The sequence below is a fragment of the Alligator mississippiensis genome, chromosome 5, assembly GCF_030867095.1.
Source record: "Alligator mississippiensis isolate rAllMis1 chromosome 5, rAllMis1, whole genome shotgun sequence".
In the NCBI taxonomy this organism is placed as follows: domain Eukaryota; kingdom Metazoa; phylum Chordata; order Crocodylia; family Alligatoridae; genus Alligator; species Alligator mississippiensis.
This window is the reverse complement of record NC_081828.1, coordinates 107,352,024-107,376,105: the sequence shown is the minus strand read 5'-3', so window position 1 is coordinate 107,376,105 and position 24,082 is coordinate 107,352,024. Positions and strand designations below refer to the sequence as shown.

The 24,082-nt window shown below is 40.8% G+C and overlaps 1 long non-coding RNA gene across 1 annotated transcript in view; it reads right to left on the bottom strand.

Annotated features, from left to right (window-relative positions):
- LOC109282212 (uncharacterized) overlaps window positions 1-23,574 on the bottom strand; it is a 36,171-nt gene extending 12,597 nt beyond the window's left edge. Inside the window, exons 1-3 of the long non-coding RNA XR_002089130.2 lie at window positions 23,426-23,574; window positions 16,473-16,541; window positions 2,555-3,026 (exon numbers count right to left, since the gene is read on the bottom strand). This is a non-coding gene — a long non-coding RNA (uncharacterized LOC109282212). The remainder of the gene's footprint in view (window positions 1-2,554; window positions 3,027-16,472; window positions 16,542-23,425) is intronic.
- Window positions 23,575-24,082: the final 508 nt, after the last annotated feature.

Genomic DNA, 24,082 nt, shown 5'->3' with positions numbered 1-24,082 from the left:
TGGGAATCCTCAGGAGGAACATTTGGCAAACTAGCACAAAGAGAAATTGGTAAATGAAACCTTGCACATGAAAAATTCCTGCTGAGGAGCTAGTTACCACAGAGATAATTATCTACTCAGTATTGGTAGAAGGGCCGATTACCTTAGGAGAGGGAGTTAAACAGGAATGCTAAATCCTGACCTGCTTTTATAAGAAGGACTGTTGCTTACATATTGGTACTTGAATTGCTAAGGCACTCTTCTTTAAAAACAATGTTTACAATGATGAGAACAAATATGGGAAAGTTTGGATTCCTGTTCTTTTCTTCTTCTTCTTCTTCAGATAGAATCACATGCTTATTCAAAGCTTAATCTTAATATAGTTTGCACTGAAAAATAGGCTGAAAATCTGGTGGCAGTAAAGCTTAGTGAGATTTCTAGTATCTTGGCTCTGTCCAGGGATAGTAATCACCTGGGCTGCTTTGCTTGTGGTATTTCTGGTTATGGGCCTTGGGGAAACCAGGAAGTACAGAAGCTGATAAAAATGTAAACAAAACTGTACAGAGATACTCAATCCCTTCCCCTACCCCAAATTACTTTAAAAAAAATCTGGGCTGCTTTCCTGCTTCAATTTTAGATGTTGTTTCTTGTAATTTCTTATCTTGTTCAGACTGCTGTAATTACAGTTTTACTATCGCTATACCAAAGGGACTAGGAGAAATTGACAAATTTATTTGTATTTTCTGGTTTGATTTTTGTGATTCTTAATTGCAACCCTTCCTGAAGGCTCTCTATTGTTCATCATTTTAAGTACATCCAAAATTCAGTAGCTCAAGTACTCTGTGACTGGCTTTTGCTATCATATCAGCCATGCCCTTAAATCTCCCCATTGACTTTTCATAAATATCATATTGAATTTAAGGTTTTTATTACTTATAAAACTCTTTAATCATAAAGGTCCAGTTTATCTCTTAGACCTATTGCTACTGTACATTCCCACCTGTTTCCTCAGATAAGCAACTACAGTACATCTGATATGCCTACAATAAAGATTGAAGTCCTTGGTGCATGGAGCTTTCAGCTGTGGAGTCAGCATCCAACTGAGTTTTTTTTAAATGCTGTTGATTTACACCAGTTTTTTTTTTTACAATCAGGCCAAAGACACTATTGTCTGTCTCTCGTTACCTATCATTCTTAATGTTGTTTTAGTCTGGCACTTTGCGACCATAGGTAAAGAGAGAGCTGAATAGTGGAATAACTCCTGCTATTGTAAAATATTAGCAAATGGGGAGTACTTATAAGTTACACTACTTTTATACTGCTGTGCTCTGACCCAGATGCAAATGCCTTAAAGATCCCATTTTTTATCTAGTTTATCGCTGTGGCCATGGTTCATCATTTTAAACTGATTCTAAATAAAATTGCACATTAATCATTTCCCACACAGTTGGAGTATCATACCATGCTGAGGTGTCATCATTACCAAACATGACTGTGAGCCTGGAGTTTCACTTGTTAATGCAAGTGACAGAAAAAATTACAATTTCTGCCCAACAGAAATTTTTGCTATTTAAAGGGATTTTCTGTTTGTTTCAAATTGGGAAGAAGAGTTGAAACATTAGAATTGTTAGCAAAACACAACCTTTCCACAATTTTGATTTGGAAATATCATTGTGTTTGAGTTCTGATATGTTTAATTTAATCAAACCATTTTGGTTTGGTCTGTTGACCTGCAACAAAGCATTTCATTTTGTTTCAGCTCCATTCCTCTGAGCTTGTTATGGGACCCTTTGGGGAACTGCAGTTTCTTTTTGCTCCTATTCCTAGTAATCAAATTTCCTGGCCAAATTGCTTCTCCCATAATACAGTCTCCCTGTAGCTGACCTGCAGTGCTACATCATGAAAATGTAAATATATTTTTTCATTAATGAAAAAAGTCATTGCTTTTATTCTGCAAGTAGGGAAAATTAAGTCCAGGAAAAAGATGATTGCTAAAAGGCAGTGTATCTTGTTAATGAGAGGGACCTGAAAAGCACAAATTTTATCAGCTAACTGTGGTCCTAACAAGAGCTGTGTGGAAAATTAGAATTTTATTTATTTATTTATTTATTTGTGATTGAACAAAAGAAGCAGAGGAAAAAGTATTTCAGAGCATCCCAAAACATTGTGTTAAAATTGCAACAAAATACCACATTTCATTTTGGGGTAATTTAACATTTTATTTTATATTTTAGAAAGTAATAACCTTGGACTTTTAGTAAGGATTTTGATGTAGTCCTACATTGTATTGTCATACATCAACTAGAAAATTATGGTCTAGGTAAAATTACTGTTAGGTGGTTACAAACAAATGTTGGCTAAAAAGGACTGACTCATGGGACTATAATAAATTCTAGTTTATTGGATGGGATGTGAGTTACCCATAAAATAATAAATGCAAACTTTGAGTTATGGGTGCTACTGGTCACCTTAGCGCGCACACATGCACTCACTCATTGAAACCCATGTCATTCAAACCCATGTAGTATAGTAGCTGCTGCAGTGATTGTGTGAGCACTGGTGTCAGTATATATACCTATGGGAGGCCCTGGAGTCTGCTGTTGATGGTCAGCTTCCTTCAAGGTTATGTCATTTCAAGAAGGGGGTTGCCTGCTTGTCCATCTGTCTTGGTAGGTCAGGTGCTAGATGAGACGTTGCCACTGAGGGTCAACTTCACTGCCTTTTATCCCTTTTTGGCAGACTTGTGTGATTCCTGCAGCATCATCTTGGCTACTCAATCCAGAGGTCACTGTCCCACTTGGGTCTTGAGTAGTACATGACAGCTGTTAGTCACAGGGGTCTCTGCCTGCTGGTACCTGAAGTTTTGGCAGTCCACTCTTGACTTATTGATTTAATGGCTGTATTGTCATGGGTTACAGGAATAGTCCATAGGCTGAGTGCTTAGTTCCAGAAATCAGTTCTTTAGCTTGATTAGCTTAAAATGGAGTTCCTATTGTTACTTAGTTACCTACTGATGATCACCATTCACTCGTATTCACTTAAGGGACCTGTTGAATATAACAGATTTTATCACTTTACAATTATAATTTCAATGCAGTTTTAACAATGGTCCAGGGTGTAACTTCATTCTACAGGGAGTACATTCCTTAAGGGTTTAAGAGTATAAAATATAAAATAAAAAATGCTCATATCAAGACAAGACAGATGAAATATAAAAATGCACTGTGAGAAATATATAAAAATGCAATGTGAAGTAGTGAGGATCAAAGGTTACTGGGGACAGTAAGTGAGTTATTAGCACCAGGATATATTTACAGTCTTTGCAGTGGACATTTTAGTTCATTTGTTTTCTTTAGTAACACTGAGCTTAATTGATATGTAGATGTAGTTTGTAGGTTTCTCCTACAGAAAGCCACTTCAGCTTTCTGGCTTGCTCTGAGCCTTGCCACACCCATTTCATGAGTGCACTAGGTCTCTATACTAAGAAGGAAAATACTGAGAAGGAAAAAAAAAATGCACAAAGGGGGGAGGGGGGTTTGCAGGTAAGAAGGGTCTGCTGTTATATCAGTGTCCAGAAGGGAAATGTACAAAGGGGGCTTTCTGCTACACAAAGAATGTATATCAATGTATTGCTGTCAGTATGGTAAGAGGTTTCATAAGTATTCCTAAGGGATACATTCTGGGATGCAATAGCAAGCTTTCTGATCAAGTGTGCACAAGACAAAAAGCTGAGATGGGTTGTAAACACTTTTGAGGGTAAGAGTAGAATTTAGAAGGACCTTGATACATTAGGTTACTGGGCTACAGACAAAATAAAAATCAACCAAGACAAATGTAAGTTACTTTCCCTACAGAAGAAATACCACAAGGCACAAATATAGAATGAAGGAGAGCTAGGCAGGCAGTTGTACTGCTGTAAAGGATCTGGAAGCAGCGGGTAGAGAAAGGCATGAATCACAGTCTTGACATGAAGCAGCAAGTCAATTAAAAAAAAAATCAATTTGCATAAGAGATGGGAAATGATAACACCTCTCCTTGCTGCTGGTTATGCCTGATCTAGAATGTTGTTTGCAGTTGTTTTATTATATTTTCAGAACTCTGTAGAGAACCTGGGGAAGATTCAGAGGCAAACTGTATGGATGATTAAGGGGCTACAGTACAAGTTGTATGAAAGAGATTGCACATTTAGTTTGGAGAATAAGAGGTCAAGTGGAACAAGATGGTGATTTTCATATATTTAAAAGACCCCCATAAAGAAGAGAGAGAGCAACTTCTGTCTGTAGCCAAAATGGAGGTTACAAAACAACATTTAAATTGCAGTAAAATGGATTTAGATTAAATCGGGGGGGAGGGGGGATTTAGAAAAAACTATGGAACAAGTTGCCCAGAGAATCCGAAAATTTTCCTCCATTGGAGGTTTTCATGAAGTAAGATAAGGATTTGACAGGGGTAGAATAGTGTATTCTGCATTTGCACAAGATCTTTGAGGTCCCTGTATGCTCTGAAAAGAAATGGAACAAAAATAGCCTTGAATAAAAACGTTTCATGTTGAAAATTTTAAACATTTTAACAATACCATTTACCCCTTTTTAAGGTAAAACTTTTATCAAGTTCATCTCGACTTTCTGAATGTAAACAAACAAACAAACAAACAAACAAAAACCCAGCATAAATTTGATTCTGACAGTCAGTTGCCATATGATTTTAAGCCAGTCTCTGATCTTTAGTCTGTATCACTAAAACAGGGAATAGTTAACTGCTTCTGAAGAGTGTTTCAATAAGTATAGATGTGATAAAAATAGAAATAAAGATTTCCTGGCTTCTCCAGCCTGTAATCAGTAGCGTAAATAAGGGAGAGGAGGGTTACTTGGACAGCAGCTTTGGCCACCCTCTCTGCAAAGGGGCACAAACTAGCAGCCACTGCTGCCAGCTAGCTGTGCAGCCCCCATTGGCAGCTGCCAATGTCATGTGCACTGCTGCTGCCCAGGACATACATGGCCTGTTACACCTCTGAGTACTCGCCTCTCATTATTGCACTAGAGCCTGTAGCTATCTGATGGTCACCATTTCTTTCCCCAGTAGATTATTCTGTGTGTAATATTTCCAAATATATTTGCTCCACTCTTTTATGCAAATTTCCAGTGTAAATGGAGCACTTTGAAGTTTTACCTTTCTTCTTGTATTGTGTCTGGAAGTTTTATATGACAGAAAATACTTTGATTTCTCATTTTGAGTCTGCTTGTAAAGGTGCAGAGATATGAATGTTTTCCAGTGACACCCCTATTTTATTTCCAGGGCCCCTGGAATTCTACTACGTGTGAAGAGCTCAATTTTGTGGTATTATTAACTAATGCATGCCTTCCTGCAACAGCCATTCAGGAAGGGCATCTAAATTATTTGACAGGTTGTAAGAGCTGGCAAGAAAACATTATTAACAGTTTTTAAATCAGCAGATTGTTAAAACACATGCTGTAATAAACACAATTCAGCAAAACGTACATTAATAGAGCAATGGGTAATAAACATAATGATACTTGGAGATATTTTCTATTTGCCATTGACTTTAATCCCTGAAAAACATTGTCTGCTTGTTTTTAGAGATGAAAAAGACTATTCACCTGATAGGTTTTTCTGAAAGTCCCTATTGCTTTCCTGAGTAAATTATTTTCTATAGCCTGAAGCTGCTTACAGTTCCTGAAGAATTAATAATGGTGTTGGCACAGGTCAGCTCATATGCTGCCAGTTCTTTCACATAAGGTGCACACACTTAAGATTACAGTACTTCTAAATCCAGTGGGGTTTTATTACATTAGGTGATTATGATGTGGCAGTAATTCTTCAGTGCATAGTAAAGCAGCGTAGTGATAGAAAGGACACAAGGATAATATATTAGTAGAAGAAGAGCTGTTTGTGTGTGTGTGTGTGTGTTTTTAGTAGTTGCAATGCATCTGACTTGCAAAATGTTAGAGGTATATCAGGTACCTTACTAATTCACATGTTATTTCCATTATGTGATGATCTGACAAAACCAATTAAATAAGTTTAAGTACTTGAAAGTTCAGAGAAGAGAGAGAATACCCCTAAATAAAGATATGTAACTTGTAGGCATTTGTTATTTGGTGTTCAAGTTGAGTACTACATTGCTGCCTTTCTGAAGAGCAGGAAAAACTAAGTATGCATACATACATTCAATGATCTGAGAGAATTTTCCCAGTTTATTTTTACTGATAGAAAAATTTACCCAGGCACCCCTAAGCAGACATTTGAATACTGAACTGCTATGTAGTCAGGGGGCCCTCTGCATACATCTGAGTGTGCTCTGCTTACTCAGTCTACCAGGCAACAGCAGTGTGTACCAGCCCTGATTGTCTGACCCAGACTGCCTCTCAGGGTTTGTCTTGATGCAGCACAATGAGGGGCTTAGTTAGGAAGGAGCTTCCTGCTGGGCTGCAGCAGTAGAGTCCAGGCTGAGTGACACACTGTCTCCTTGGATCTTTGGGAGGGAAGGGGAGGATTGGCAAAGCACACTGGGATTCTGGAGGACTATCCTGCAGCTTTATCTCTGAAGATATGTATCAAGAAGTTTGCTCTCCCAGGGAAAATCTCTCTTGGGAGCCATTTAATCCTCATTGTTCCTGGGTTACTGTTCTCCTGGAGCGGCCATTTTGCTCTGGGAGAAAAATCCTGAACATCTATACACATCCTCTGTTCTCAGTAAACTTTCAGTTTTGTTGAACCAAATACTGAATGGCAATGACTCCAGAGTTTTGTGACAAATATCTGACAAATAATGCTATTAGGAATGTTTTGGTGAATGTTATACCTTAGTACAAAATTCAGAAGGGTGTTGCAGGACCTGGAAATCGTAAAGGTACAACAATTCACTATATAATTGGTCCAGTAAAAAAATATCACCAAAAAGCCATTTCTTCTCTTTCATTTTGTCAGGTACTAGTAGGCTATTTTGCAGAGAAAAAAAAAATATTTTCTCTACAAAACAGCTTACTAGTACCTGACAAAACAAAAGAGGCGTGTGTGTGAGATATCAGGTGTTTGAGAAGGCCATGGTTATGTTATGTTAGACACTATACAACTATATAACAAGGAGAAAAGCCTTACCTTTCAGAGTTTATAATCTTAACTAGTGTGGTTTTAACACTATCAGCTTAATGCTGAATAGATTAATTTGATGGGAAATCAAATTAATCTTTGTTCCCATTAAATATTAAAGTAATAAAGGGATATATACCATTGAAGTGTATCTTTGTGTGTTCATGTGTGTCTGTGTAGTATGAGTCTGCTTTCCATTAGAAATAACTACAGTAGTATACATATATAGTAAATTATTTTAAAAAATAGTTGTGTTACCATCTCAAGGTGTCATAGAGTAGGCTGTAATAAATCACCACAGCAGTTCATATTTTATGTGGGAATGCATTCTTTCAAATACAACATAATATTACATTAATGGCAGACATGTTATTATTTTATGAGTGCCCCTCTAAGCCAGGGTTGCTTTGCATTTAAAAGGCCAGTTTCAAAGTAGCTGATCTCTCTCAGGACCAGCTGAATCAAATGTAAATTCTCCCCGTGGATACTTATAAGAGCTTGGCTAGACAGAAGTATCTCCTGAGTTCTTAAGTCCTCCTTTTATACCTATAGTGGGGCATAGTTTAACCTAGTTCAGTAAACTCTGTCTTAGGGTAGAATAACCTATTCAGTATCATTCAACCACCTTTCCTGACTATCAAATGAGCTTCCTGAGAAAGAAAACTGCAGCATCACATGTGATAAATGAAAGCACCACCAATAACTGTACCTTTAAGGGATGTACAGCTGTTACATTTAGATTGTTTTAAGTGGGCTTAGTTCAATTTAAATCTGTAGGGGTGCACCTAGATCAGATTCCAAATGGTGCACATGACCTACATTTAGATTATGTTCAAGGCATACTAAACTATATTGATAGGAGGTAGACTGTTCTATTGAATGCCTGCAAAGTTCCCCTATTGCTTCAAGTTAGCCCAGTATGCATTGAAGCCCCTTCCTGCGCTGCCCCCCCCCCCCCCCCCAAAATCCCATCCCTCACTCACAGGGAGGCATGCTGGAACTTGGCCTCCATTTGGCTACTTTGGAAAATAGCCCAGCTTCTCACCCCAGGCTGTCTCAGGATTAGGAAAGACCAACCTGGGTCCCTAGCCCTGCCTCCAGCTTCAGGACACATACACATACAGGGCTGCCTGAGGCAGCCATATTCCCTGCACATGCCCCAGACACCAGGCTATGCCTCCATGCCCCCCAAAACTCCAGCACAAAGTGCTCCATGACCTATATGCAGACCTGAAGACTGAGGCCAAGAGAACCACAAGACTCGGGCATAGCTCCAGACCCCAATGCTTGCACACTGAGCTAGGAACTCCGAACACCAAGTTTTGCACATGATCCCACAGCCCTGAACCCTGATGCTAGGAACCCTATACCCCAAGATTTGGTCACAGTCCCACAGACCCCACATTTCAAAGGCTAGACCCAGGCACCCAGCAAACTAAATCCCCATATAGACCCAACCACTTCAAATAGGAGGAGTGTATACAGAACCTCATAATGGGTCTGGATGGGACCCTGTCCTCTCTGGAGCTTTGCCACTGCTGTCAGGTGCCTGTTCCTTGTTGACACGGGGTGTTGGCAGGTTTTTTTTGTTGCCAGGTACATGTTCCTGGAACACTTGTGCTTGACAATGGTTATGAGCATCCAAGCTGGTGCAGATAGCTGGATGCCTCTGGAAACTTCAGGCAGGATGTAGCCAGCCACCTTTGGGTTGTGAGACAGAAGCCCCTGGAAAGTTTGAGGTTGGGAGACAGGGTATATCTGACATCTTCAGGTTGCCAAGTAAAAGCCACCTGGAAAGTTAAGGGTCATAGGGATGGTCTGGCCAGTATGGTCACTCTGGAGCAGGGGCTAGAGCCAGATGCAGAGGGAGTGCCATGCTCCAAGCCCCAAATCCACTACACCCATCTACATCCATCAACCAGAACCTCACTCACCCACAGATACTGAGACCCCATGGGCATTACCACACACTGTGGCAGACCTTGCCCTGCCTTCTTCCAGTACTCAACACTGGGCCCAGAATTATGTAGTCACAGAGATGAGGGATAGCATCTCCTTCTGAGGCCAACAGGACACTGAGGAGCAGCTCCACAGCAGGTGTTGCATTAGGTAGATGTTCAAGCAAATTAATGAACAGATGCAAGTTCAAGGTAACAACACAGACTGGGTGCAGTGTGGGGCAAACCCAAAGTGGATGAAGGTACACTACAGAGACCAACAAGATGTTCCAGGGAAGAAGGCACATCATGCCCTTTTGTGAGGAGCTCTCCTGCTTCCTCACAACCAATAGAGCTACTGCCACCCTGCACAGCTTTGGCACTGCCGAGAAGGAGGAGAAGCAGTTGCCAGCAGGAGTCCACCCACAGCATGAGGTGCAGGAGGGCCATGAGGAGACAGGTGCACTAGGTGCTTAGAAGCATTGCACTGGTGGTGGTCTGGCTACTACTGTGCCAACCTTCCCTTGGGGCTCACTGGCAGAGCCTCATGCCCTCCAGCTTGCCCTCCTGTGTGAACTCCCATGCTAACTCGTGCACCAGCCTTAGAAGCATGCCTGTTGGTATGGCTCCAGCCACATGGCTCCCTGGGGGCCTAAGTGAAGTAGGAGCTGGGGGTATGTGACCTTCTTCGGCTTCTCTCAGCTGCCTCCCCACAGCTGGGCTAAGTCCCTCCCACCACAGCCCCCTGCTTACCTCTGGCTAGGCTGGGGGTTGTTGGGGGTCCTGAGGGTTCTGTTAGGGTTCTGGGGGTCCCAGGGTTCACATTTATTGTACCTAATAAACGACCTTCAGCAACTGAGTATGTGTGTAGAGGAAGGGGGCAAAGAAGGGGAATTATTACTATTAGAAGTGATTTAAAAATCATGCAAACATGAAGAGTAATGCACTTCTAATTTTGTATTATTATGTTTAAAAAATGCACTTAGGATACAGGTGTCATGATGCTAAACTGTACAACCTAAGTAGTCACATACTGTGAATCTCTCTTAGGCTCTTATTTTCTCCTGTTCCTCTAGTATCTAAGCATTTCACAGTCTTCATTGTATTTATCTTCACAACAGCTGTATGAGGCTGGCAAGCATTAGTATCTCTTTTTTTTTTCAGATGGGGGCCCAAGACTGTAGTGAAACCAGGAAGTTTCCCAGGTATATGCTGTTAGAAAGTGGGCCATGGTTTCTCTCTGATCAGTATCTTTGGATGACTGAGTTGGGAGAATGTAATGTATACTGAAGTTTTAATCTCTTTGAATTAGTTTTAATCTCTTTGGATGAGTGATCCTAGTAGTTAGCAAATAGTCTCCACATAATACTACAGAGGCTGCTGGCTTTCCACTGCCTTGGATGATACAAAGAGTTATAAAGTATACAAAGTATATAACCTTTCTAAAGGAAGACCAGTTCTTTTAATATTAGAAGGTGTAGCATGCCCAGGAATTCTAAGCAGGTGAACCCCTACACAATCATTTGTATTTTTCAGTGACCAGTCGATACATCTGTATCTTCATGAAAAAATAAGATATGGTGTGAGATGGGGGAGCGGAGGGATAAAGCTCATTGTATGGGACATATCCAGTCCATACCTCTGTGTCGTCCAGTGCTTGACCAATGTGTAGGGTCCAGGGCTGCCATGGGTCTGGAAATTTGGTGTCAGGAGAGTGGTGGCACTACTTCTACATGGCCAGATTTCCAGACCCCTGGGAAGCCCCAGACCTTATACACCAGATCAGGCACTTGATACAGAGAGTGTTATTTTCTTTCCTTTGACAAGGGATATTAATATTGAAGAAGGACCCAGACCACATGGATTAAAACCATCCAAAAGAGGTGGCTAACTGTAAAGAATGGACTCCAGGAAAAATAGTTTTAAAATAAGGACTTTTGTATACTTAACAAGCATTTTTGATATTGTGTGCACAAGGGACTCTGCTGAGTTACCATTGAAATTAACCCATTGATAATATAATTACAGCTCAATTAACCCATTGATAATATAATTACAGCTCAATTAACCCATTTATAACATAATTTCCACAAGTAGCTAGACATAAATCCATCTTTAGAAAATGGATGATCCTCCACTATTGGCCTGAAATGGAAAAATGATAAACTAATGATTTCAATGGAAAATCATGACAGACAAATTTAAGGCTACAGTAGATTTTATAATATGTGATTATCAGTTGTACTGAACTTTTCCAGTGCACAGGCCGGATGAGTGGGGTGTAGCTGGTGGATCTACTTCACCGGATCAGGTCTCCATGCCAGATCCAGCCACAGTTCAGCCCTGCACACTGGATCTGGGCCCATGCAGCTAGTTCAGGGTCATGGTGTGGCCTGATCCAACATGCAGGGCCAAGTCATCTAGCTCATAAGGATGCAAAAAGCATTGGGGGAGTGATGGCAGTGTTAACTGTTGTACAGCTCCCAGAGCTGCAGCAATTAACACTGCCACTGATCTCTCATCACCAAATTTCTGAACTCCTGGGAAGCCCCACAGTCTGGATGACTCAGTTCCATGCGCTGCATTTTATGGTTTGGTCTACAGGTCATATTTTGATTGATTACCATTTTTGGAATTTGAATAAAATAAATACAGTTATCATTATAAGAAGTTGACCAAACATACGCGTGCCATTACAAGGATCAAATACAGGTTATGAACAAGATCTCTTAATATTTGGATGGAATGCTAATGTATGTTAATCATATGTTAACTTTCACTAATAAAAAATATACTATTATATAATGTGACTGGTTTCAGGATGATGACTATTAGCGTATTTATATTTACTTCTGAAGAGCTAGAGTCTGGCATTAACACAAGTCAAGATAAGAGGTGTCCCATACATAGTTGTGTTGCCCCAGGAGCAGACTGCAGAATAAATTTGGCATTTTATATCATAGAATATAACAAGAAGTCAGTGCTGAACATTTTGCAGTCATCTGAGGGAAAGAATAGAAATCTGGAGTTTAGGGCAAACAGTATGTGTTAGAATCTTAGTTTTGTCACTTCTTCAATCATCTCCCTAAGCAAGGCATTTTTCCTTTAGGAAAAACTTAGGCTCCCAAGGATTTCTGTTTTCATGCTACAGTAAATGTATAGGTTTAAAAAAAAATACTCTTACAATATTAACTTTAACACCGTTAACAATAGTGAATGCCTACATAAATGTTATGATAGTTGAAAAACTAGTTTGACATATGGAGGAATCCAGTTTTGAAAGAGAACCACGTTGCCTTTACAGGAGCTAAGGCAGTTCAGTGAAGGACTTAGGCTTGTACATAAAGTAAAGTACCAATTCCATTTTTTATTCAGCAAGGTCCTTACAGTATGTACTTAATCTTGTTTAAAGCTAAGTGTATATTCAAGTGCTTCACTGCATTAGGGCTGAAATTGATAACAAATAATCTGAGAGACAACAAGAAAAATAATGTCTCCCATAACTATGGTAAGTACTTCTGAAAATGTTTCTAATGCTTCTGTGTTTGAAATAGATGCCATTGTAATTTTTTGAAAAAAAGTTTGTGAAATATTAGGATTTTTTTTTCTAATCACCACTCTTCTACTGAATGCTGGTAGGATAAAGCATAGGGACCCAGCTTATAGCTTTAGAATTGCTCCTGCCAAGATTTCAGATGAGTAGAGAAGAATTCTTTCCTCTCGTGGATTGGTGAAACTTGATGTGAAAACAAGTCAGCATGCATGAATGTCCATACTGGACTGCTCTTTACAGATTTTGTATTTGTTTTGATTTATAGAACTTAAATAAAAGCCCATCCCATGCTGTGGATGTCTGGACCTAATGTAATTTTCACAATGAATGGGCCATTAATCTATTCATTCCCCTCCAATAATAGCAATATATACAGCAGGAGAATAATAAAGCAAAGTGTCCTCCACAGCAGGAATGTCATCCTTCTAACTCTACTCTCAGCCATTCTGCCACAAAAGGTGTGCCTTCACAGGGTAGAAATTAGGTTGTGTGTAGATGAAATGAGGGGCATGTGTGCACAACACTTTAAAGTGGGTTAAATGCTTTTGCACCGCTTTAATGGTGTTGGTGTTTGCACAAGGCGGTGGTGTATTGTGCAGTAGTTCCAGCCGCTGTAGCAAATTCGGCAATGTAATGCACCTTAAATGACTTGGGCAGCAGCAAACTAAAGCTCCTCCTTGGAGGAGTTATTTGTGAAAGTTAATTCCTCCAAGGAGTTTTAGTTTGCTGCGCTACAGTTGTGGAGCTCAGGGGCTCTGCAGGAAGCCTGTGCAGGCAGCCTAGCAGCAACCTGGGAAGGCAAGCTACACCCAAGAAAACCAGAGAGCTTTCTCTTCCTCAAATCAAGGGGGCTTCAGCCCAAGTACACCTGTCTCACTCCCTTGTGCCAGTATGGTGCCCAAAGATAAATGGCCTCTCAGGAAACTAAGATAGACAACTTAGAAAGCTTAATAGGTTAGAACCAAGTACTAGAAAGGAGGGTGCTGGCATGATGTCCTCACAGTATGAAAATTCCATGTAATAATTGTGACTGTTTTCCATGGAACTCTATTTTAAACAGTTTTAAAGGAAGAATTCTTTATAGGAACAATCAACCTTCCTGGCAGACATGTACAGCTAGTGAAACAGAACACGGGGAAATGTCTCACAGAAACCAAGGCCATAATGCAACCTATTCAGTAAATGATGGAGTGGACTTGACAGAATCCTCAGTAAAAGGGAATGAAAGAAAGCAATTCAAACAGCTGCTTCTACAAAATGCCATCTTGTTCTTAATGGAAAATAAAAACTGGTCAGATATGAAAAACTGGCCATCACTGAACAATCCTTGAACCTAGAGGTTTCCCACTCATACAACTCACATAGAAGAACATTCTTTTATAACATTCTTCTATGACAGGAAACATTACAAAAAAACATTTATGCTAGCGACTGTTCTCAATGAGTAGCATATGTCATCCAATTGTAATGGTGTGGAAGATTAATGAAGAGAAATCAATATGTTTACTACAAGAGACTTAATTGTCAGCACAATGTAGGCACCCCACACCCAAATATATCTAACAAGCTGAACAAGATGTCAGGAGCAAGATAATTCAGTAATGTAGGTCTGCTGCATGACTATCATCCAATAAAAGTGGTTAAGAGAAAACAAGAGAATCATCTCTCATTTTAACATTCAGGGCTTATTCTAGTATAAGAGAGAGCTGTTCAGAGATTGGAGAATGCTTCTCTGATGTTCTATCAAGTATTAATACTTTATCTAAAGTCCTGACAACTGGAGACACCCTCATGTACTTTATAAACTTGAACTTGCTCCTATGTGGTACTGGGGCTGGGACCATGGCTCCCAGCCCAAGCACCACACTGGACCCGGGAGCTGGCAAGGCTGTGGTGCTGTGAAGCCAGGGGAGAGCCCAACAAAGCCATTTGTTGTGCTGCCAGCTCTCTCACAGGAGAGCCTTGAACCACCAAGTTTCTAGTGTGGTAGAGGTGGATTAGGGGAGCGCATAAAACAGCTGTTTGACAGCTTTATTGGTTCAAGGCTCTGGAGTGTGGTGAAGAGGCTGAGAATCTGAAACACAGCTTTGTTGCACTTCTTCCCCACCTCCATCCCCCCCACACCAGACTCCCTTGATTGTATTACCTCCATGAAGCAGTCCAAAATTAGCTCAGCACATGTTAGCTAATACAAGCTAGAGATACTCCTCACCAGATCCTAACTTTACTATACTACAATAGCACTTAATACATGCTTCACTGCTTGAAAACTCAGATGCTGGCGTTGTAAGTGCAGATAGCACATGCTAAGTGTAACATGTAGCAGTGCCCTCCACAGATGACTTTTGATTTGTCTTCCTGCTGCTGAGCCCTGACCTTGCAACTCCTACTTCTATCACCTCTTCAAAGAGGTTGAATACCAGAACGCTGATCCTCCCTGCCTTGCAGCAAGCTGTCAGCCAGATCTGGAAGGAAGTGGAAAGTTGAAAGCCAGGGCACTTAGCATTTGGCAGCCTGCATGGAAGGTGGTTGTTGATTTCACTTGTTGCCTGCAGGGATCATGGGAAATTGCCAAGTGCCTTCTGGGGAGGGAATGGGGTAAGCTTAAACATTCTTCTCCCCCATTTCCATTCTCTAGACAGTTTCGGTTTACATAAAGCATGCAAGCAGCAGGGGGCTGGCACTGTATAGATTCTAATTCTCATTATGAAATTTAGGTTTGACGTGCTGGGAAACAAATGTCAGCCTTACAGCATTGCCTATTCGTTCCTTCAGATGCAGGAAAGTTAAAGAACTGGCCGAGTCCTACATATCTTGCAGACTTGGAAGGCACACTTGCTTGTAGATCTTTGTGGCTTTTGTAGATTTGTGGAAAATATTGCTGTGTAAATTTCAAAGAATATATTAGAAACACACATTCCTAAATCACCTAATGCTTTAAACTCTCAGGCCTAACCTGTTCATTTGTCAAAATATAATAGGACATGGAATTATGTCAGATTTGTACTTGAGTGGACGAAGTAAGATACTGTGACTGCAGATAGTACCTTTAGGGAGTGACAAATTGGGTGTGTGAGAGAATAGGTATTCAGCTGTGGAGTGGCTCGTATTGTAGAGGCACTCAAGACCCATCAAGAATAATTGCTAGTTACAGAATTCATTGTATCAGTAGACCACAGTACCCTATAGTGGTTTCTTACAAAGCAAAATCCTAAAGAGATTTTAAATGCACATTTATAGTTCACCATAAACCTAGAAAGCATAAAGTGGTTGTAGATACACTTAGCTAAGAGGGTGTAATGAGAAAACACTGTGATTGGTTAAGCTCATTTCTTCTAAGAACAGTCTAAATATTCTGAGCTACTTCCAGTTTAATGGTTCCAGTGGAAAAAAATGTACATTGTGGAGAACTATCAGAGGTCTATAACTGCCATTCATTAATTCTGGAAGTAGGCTCCTTGTCAACAAGGGTCCTTCCCCATAGAAGTAGGACTGGACTGTCTGCATGTTAACCATTTTACCTTTGTAATATGTCTTGAAACCACTGCTCCTGGAATCATGAATTACTCAGCACTTCATCTGTTTTTCAAGGGGTGGGAGGAGGTTTGTTTTAAGTTAGTTGTCAGCCTCTTGGTAGGTAAAAATTTGAAAATGTGGAAAAAAAATATCATAAAGGTTAAAAACATAACCAACCCCCCAGAATGTATAAAATTCCAAAGCTTATCATTTTAAAAATTATGTTGTGATTTTTTTAAGCCAATCATAAGATTTGGAAGGGATAGGGGAGAAGCATAACTGATGTTGACTGCATGAGATTGGTAAGAGGTAGGAAAGAAGCAGGTTCATATGAACTGAGAGAAAGATTTAAGAAGCATTTTAGATCCATTGAGTACCTATAAATGTGCGGTGAGCATGCTCCGATGCGTTATAATTGCAGCGTGTCAGGGCAGACTCGATGATCCCTGAAAGATGAAAAGATGTGGTAATTCATGATTAATCGAGTCTGCTGGAGTGTGGCAATTACCACACTCCAGCAGACTCCAGCATCACATGTATCAGCATCCCCACACTGAAAAATGGTGGCGGGGTGCTTTAACTAAAGCTCGTTGAATGGACTTTAGTTAAAGAGCCCCCATTGCCACTTTTCAGTGTGGGGACGCTGATACATGGGATGTTGTGGGCACTTTAATTAGAGCCACTCTAGTTAAAGCGGCTCCCCTCCCCCCCCAGAGCATGCATATAAACTCTCATTAAGCTGAGCATGGATGAAGGTCTTCAAATATTTGGGATCCTTTGATTATTTAGTATATTGAGAAAAAAATGCAGTGGAAACAAATTACAATCAAACACCAGTTTGTAATACTGTATTGTTTCAAACTATTTTGCTTCCTGCTTGTTTCCTTTTTTACCTTATGGATATATCTAAGGCAATACTGTTGAATTGTGTACTGATTCCTCATCTGGACAGGGACAAAAGGCTTGGTTGTCTGAACACTGTATCACAAGGAAACTTGGTTAATATAAGGGGTTTTTTTTTAAATTCTAGAAAGTTAAATTATGTTTATGGGTACCTGCAAAGGCAACAACAGGTAACGTCACATCTCATTATGGCCAGCTTTCCCCCTGGGTTTTTGAGTTGGAAGCAACAGCAGACGGTTCTCTATTCACTTACTCATAAATTCCAGAATTCAATGCCAAGTCATCACGTACTAACACCTATATATTGCTTTTTCCAGTATCAGAGGGCAAGTTATAAAAGAGGAAATAGCATGGATTATTCCACATTGCAACTGGTATAGGATATTGTCAGTCTCATTAGGAGAAGGCATTTCACATCAGCTCAACTATAAAAGAAGTTTCTGTGGCTGCCCACAAAATAGGCACAGACCGGTTCTTCATCTATGCCGGTGTACCTGTTGGATGTGAAGAATTATTTTGCAAAGATTTATAATTCAGGTTAAATAAAGGAAAGTAATATACAATGAAGAATGCCACCCATTTTCCAGGTTTTGGTGGTGAGGCATCTTTGTTTATCTCCATTTATGAAAACCTTCAGATTTAATTTATTTGGGTGAGAGTATAATAAAAACAATTACAAAACTCAAATTGAACCAACAGCAAGAGATTAGATGCCTACATTGTTTTAGCCTATTAAAATAATAAAAACCTCCCTATTAAATATACTGACACCTAGCCTTTTCTTGGGAAACACTTAGAGTTTTAAAATGTAATCATCTAGCATTTCTGCCTAATACTGTTGACTTTGAAAAAGGATATTCCTAGATGTTCCCCCCGGTCTTTGAATTGTAATTATTTCCATTGGTGCCAACACACATCTTTTAAGAAAGGAGGAGGTTAGAGAAGTGCAAGTTAAATTGCATTCATGGGTGATTGGTGCCTCCTGAGTCAGGGGGGGCACTTGCTCCCCCCTCCTCCCCAGCAGCCAGTCAGCGACTGGGGCCGATTGCACTGACTTGGGGTGGAGGTCAATTGGCCAATTATGCCAATATAGAAGTGCTGCTGGCACTTCTGCGATGGTGTTATTGGCCACAGGGGAACCCCCTCCTCCCCCACCCACCATCAGCATGATCGACCATGGGGGGATCACGGGGATCACTTCTCCTGGTTCCCCTACTCCCTGCCTGGTGCTCTCAGGGGGCTCACCAGCACTTTTGCCTGCCTCCCCTGCCTGTCACCTAAGCAGGGAACACTGCCTGTCAGGGGGTGCACCCCCTATGCGTGACCACTGACTGCATTTAACAGTCCATAAGGAGAAATGGGTAAATCTTTACATCCAGTAACAAAGTAGAGGGAGACAGCCATGCCTCACAGCATTCAACTGCAGGATTGGGATTGTGAGCTAGACCTACAGCTGCTCTTTGGAACTATAAAGGAGACATTTCAGCTTTCTCTTCTTGTCTTATCCTGTCTCTCTCTCAATGAACATTTTTACTGCAATGAGTTAGTTGCAAGCAAGTTTTCAGGCTGTGGTAATCTAGATTTCCATGTAGTCTTTAGCAATATCATTCAATGATTGTGACAACTACAATTATCCTAAATTAAGAACATAACTTTTTTGTAATTAATATGGGCTGATCAGGGAGTTTGCACCTCAGGAAAGATGCAAGATTGAAGGGAAATGTCTGAATTCTTAAGCTTCTAGAGTCATATCAATCTAGGAATTAAGTGGTTGGATACCCTAACATGATCAGTAGTCAGGAGGAGGTTGTCAAACAGAGTTTATTCTGCATCTGCCTGAAATTAGAAATGTTCAGAGATTCTTTCATCTACCTTGCCAAAAATATTACTTTCCTGTTATAAAGTTTGCTACCCTTCCTAAAAATTGTAGCTTTCCACAGAAACCAAATAGACAGGAGTAGGAGCTAAGTCCAGGAAAAGGCCCGGCATGTTTTCTTTTTTCCTTTCAGTACTCAATTACAAAAGAAGGCATATTACTATTGGATAAAATGTGTAGCATGTGACTCGGTTCATCCAATGCAGAGCTCTCTGAACAAGTGATCTGCATCAGTGGTTTCCAATCTTTTGGTCCATGACCTTGTCCCATATCTTGTGACTACATACAACCCTACTTTTGGTCTGAATCTATTCAGGGTAATTGAAGTCTGTGAGGTTCATAAGCCTACTTGTAAGTCCTGTGATCCCATTTGGGGTTGTGACACCTTGTTTGGGAACTGCTGATCTATGCGCTTCTTTCTTCACTCTCTGAGCTGATTTCTTCCTCTATTTGGCTGAGAAATTCACTTGATTTGGAAGTTTGAGCCATTAATCTGTAGTATTGACAGAAACCTATTCATAAAACATGGAGATTTTGCTATATATTCTGGAGGAAAGTCAATGTTGCAAAGTGAAGTGTAAAATTATTCCTGTCTCAATGTTATTTTTGAGTCATATATCTCTGCCTTTTATGAACAGCAGGCATATTTGGAAGAATTATGTCTGAGTCATAAATCCCTATTTGCCTGGAACATGACTAATAGGTGTCTTTAACACAGTAAGATGATATTACTGTCTTAGCTTGCAATTTTTTTTAACCTCTGAAGCGCACACAGGACAGATGAAATTTAAACAGCATGATGGCATTAATACATAGTCTGTCAGAAAACTGTTACCGCCCTCCTTTTCTGGTCCATTGGGTCTAGCAAACGAGTATTGTAATTTATAAGAGTTTCCAAATTTATTATTTCAATATTTAGCAAGCAAAATTTGCCTGGTTGCTTTTAAAACTTATGGGTTGTCATGAATACCGGGCAAGATGGAGTAAGCATATCAGGGAAAATAAAGGCATTCAGCCAAGCCTTACCTGATATAATATTCAGGGAAGCTGTAATGGAGGGGAAAAAAAAGCCTATTCAGCTGAATGATGCTGCAGGACCTTTCCAAATGGTGCTAACAACAAATGCTAGCTTGTATTCTGCAGGTATTTATGAACCTACTGCTGAAATAACCTTCAATGCCACAAACAAGAACTTTATGGGAAAGTTGCCATCATCTGAAGTGTTATTGAAAAAGACCAGTCAGATCTCTGGACCTCATCACATCACAGTGGGCACATCTACACATGGAACATTTATACCTGTACTTTTGTTTGCTCTGATGTGCTGGAAATCCAGCTTAATCAGGGACAGTGATTCAATTCGTTGATTCGACTGAATCTGAATCTGAAGATTCAATGCTGATTTGGAGAATCAGTGATTCAGACATAGACACAGCTTTAAATGTTTCTCCTATGTACCTCAAGGTACCAGGCATGGCTCGTGAACACTGAAATGCTAGGGTGGATGGAACATCCCACAGCAGCGCAGCACTCCCCCCTCCCCCCATGCTTGGTGGCGAACCTGGAAGTGGACCAGAAATACTTCCGGTCCACTTATAGGTCCACTGGGGAGCATACAGGGTCCCCCCCCGCATGCCTCCCCAGCTTGGTGAACAGCCGTGGGGGGACTCCAGGTGGTCCCCAGACGCAGCAGTCACCAGTCACCAAGCCAGGGGGCACAGGGAGGCTCCCCAGTGCGCTCCCCAGCAAACCCAGAAGTGCACCTGAAGTCTTTCTGGTTCACTTCCAGGTCTGTTGCCGAGCGCACTGAGGAGCCCCCCACAATCCTGTGGGATGCTCCATGTGCCCCAGCATCGCAGCATTTATGAGCTGCCTGTACCTAGAGGTACCTAGAAAAAACATTTAAAGCTGAGTCTACGTCCAAATCCCCAAATCTTTCCAAATCTCTCCGAATTGATTTGGAGGGTTCTGATTTCATTCAGAGAGATTAAAGAAAAAAAATGTGCTATTTAGTTAATGTCCATTAAAATAGGCTAATGCACAGTACATGTCATTTAAAAATCATGGGGCATTTATACACACACATTTTTGTCCCACAATGCAGCAGAGATCTTCTGTTTTAGACCATACTTGATTAATTGAGTTGGCTCTGCACACGAGCTGATGTGAACTGCACTGTGCCATGTGCAGGTTGTATAAGCATCGAAATGCATGTCAGCGCACAAAAAATAGAGGTGATGCACTTTTTAAGTAAAACACCTTCTATGTCAAAAGTGCACCACCACCATTTTCTCAGTGCTGAAGTGCATTTCACTGCTTATACAATTGCAAGTAAAGCAGTGCCGGAAGCTTTTGAAAACACCCGGTGCTGAGGTATTTACATCTGTAAAAATGCCTGCTCTTTAGATAATGTGCATTAAGACAGGCTAATGAGCATTTTCCCTAGTACCTCACAATAAGAGATATGAGATTTAATTTGCATTAACTAAGGCATGATACTGCACGTGTAGATGCACTGAGACTCCTAAATTTGATGCCAAAAAAGATGTATTAATAATAGCCATGATGAGAGCTGTGAATTTAACCAGTCAACCAATGAATATAGTCTTTTTCTGATTGTAAATAATTTATGAACAAGCCCAGAAATCTCCAAAATTTTTTATTGTTTATGTCAACGTTCATTAGTGTAATCTCTGAATACATTCCTTAGATAGTATTAGTAGATAGGTTATATGGTGAATTCTTCATAGACCACAATGACCAGTTTCAAGTGTAATTCCTTTAAATTCGGGTCCCACTTGGGCCACACAAATACTGATGTATGAGATATAATGTATGATGAACTGACATACATCAGCCGATGTGTACATTTAAAGGCTAATTCAGCTGAAATCAATGTATGCATGTTAAATTTACACCAACAGAAGATCTTGCCTGTGCAAACCAAATTCAATCCAAAGTCAATCCATGACTCTTTCACTAGGTATCCATGCAGAATAAATCATTAGTTATTTGCTTGTCAGTATTCTGGGTATGTGATTGGTTATCTGAATCACATGGTATTGTTTCTCCTCCTTGAATGGATAATGAACAGTCATACTGGAAAATAACTACCGAGATAGAGAAAATAGTAAGTAGAGTATCACTTGTTTGTAGACTAGTCACCATTTATGCCAAAAGTCATAAAACATTCAGGGATAATCAACATTTTATAAATACATGTATTATTCTCCAAACGAATACTATAAACAAATAATGTAGCCCTAACATGAGAAGCAGAGTTAACTCATGACATATATTTGACATCAACAAATTACATATTGTACTATTCTATGAGCTCTAATTCTAAATGTGACTCAGGGGAGATCCAGTTCCTGTGAACTGTTTATTAGTAGAGAGGAGAGCTGGGTGGTTGGCATTACTATGCTTTCAACAGCCTTGAGGAAAATGAAAGCAATTGCTTGGACATGAAATAAGAAAGTTATCTGCGTACTCAAATATGACAGATAAAAGAGATTCTCTGCTTCTGGCATGGAAGATAATCAGAAGCTATATGTACTTTTAAAATTATTATTTCAATTAATTTTTTCATGACTGATTTTGAAACAAACATCAAGAGAGAGGATTGTTTCAGTCTAGAACAGTGAGGGCCAACATTTTTGGTAGGCATGCCCCAAATTAGCTTTCATTCTCCCCAGCTGCCACTCCTATCCCCTTCCCTTACCAATTCACTGTTTTGTTTTCTGCTTCCTGCCTTGTGCTCCCAGCCTGATCTGATAATCTGTTTCCTGTTCCCTAATCTATATGCCACTGTGCTGCCAGTCTCCACCCCAATATGTACCATACACAGGCTGCCCATGCTGCAATTTGGCTACCCCTAGTCTAGAACATGGGAGGTGATATGTATCTAAAACTCCTTGACATTGTTATATTTTAGAGGCTGACACATTAGTATCTACCACCAAATGAAGTACGCTTCACGTTACTGAGTTTAGTACCAGTGGGTAACAATTTAGTAACACTGATATTCTTTACATAGAAAGATGATTCTGTGAGATTCAGGCTCTGCTGGAAGACCAAATGGCATCTTGAGGTACCAAATACTACATTATTTAAAGACAAAAAGCTGAAATGACAGCAGTTGTTGCCTCTGAGCTTATCAAGCTGGGGACCGAAAAGAGTGATTTCATCCTTCTGCTATGGAAACTGTCATTTTCTGATATAAACAACACAGGGATACTACTTTTCTTCTAAAGCACTGTTAATTACACAGAACACCCTGCAAGTGAAAAAGAACCTGGACTGGTATACACGCCAACTTTTGAACTCTGCATTCACTAACGTAGACACACCTCTAACTCTGAAATACATTGTGCTCTCATATTTTTGCTGGCAGAAAGTGATAGCAAATTGTTTGTTTTAAAGAAATGGTGAGGAGCCCTCCCTAAAAGGAAGGCATTGCTGAGCTTGTATGTGTAGTTTCATGTGAGAGGGGAGACAGGAGCCCCCCCAGCATGGCCCAGACCCCTAACCAAAGCACACGGCACTTACCTTAGGAGCCGGGACAGACAGCAGCAGGGAGGAGGCTGGAGCATGGACACAAATGCAGGCTTGGTGATTTCGCAGCTGCCTGAGCCTGCATGTCGGGGAGAGTTAGGAAAGTGGCCTCTGAGCAGCGTGGGATGCTCAAAAGGCGGCCAGAAAAACAGCTGGGGTGGAGCGGGGGATAGAGGAATGGAGCACCAGCTGGGAGACATCATTTGAGAAGCTGGGAGGCTCCAGCTCTAGCCCCAGCTCTCCGGAAGGGGAGGCAGCTGGCCACCAGGAGACCAGTGAGGCAGGAAGTGGGTTCACGGGCCGGTAAGAACCAAGAAGCCCCACTGGAGAGCAGCAATCAGGTGGGGCGCTGCAGGGGAACAACAAGGCTCCAACAAGGAGCCCTGGAATTAGGATTCAGGGCAGACCCCCAGGTTCGCAATCATCCTTGGACAGTTCTGAAGGAGGCAGAGCCCAGGGAAACACGAGCCCTGAGAAAGGGGAGCAGAGGGATGCTGGCAAGAGCGACCAAGACCGCCAGACCCCAAGTCAGCCAGACTCCAGGGTGGGGATGTCAGAGGAACTGGTACGGATGGATCACAGGGAAGGTCCCAGTACCCCTACTTGCTAAAGGGGAAGGAGACAGACAAGTCCCTAGGAGGGGGAGAGAAA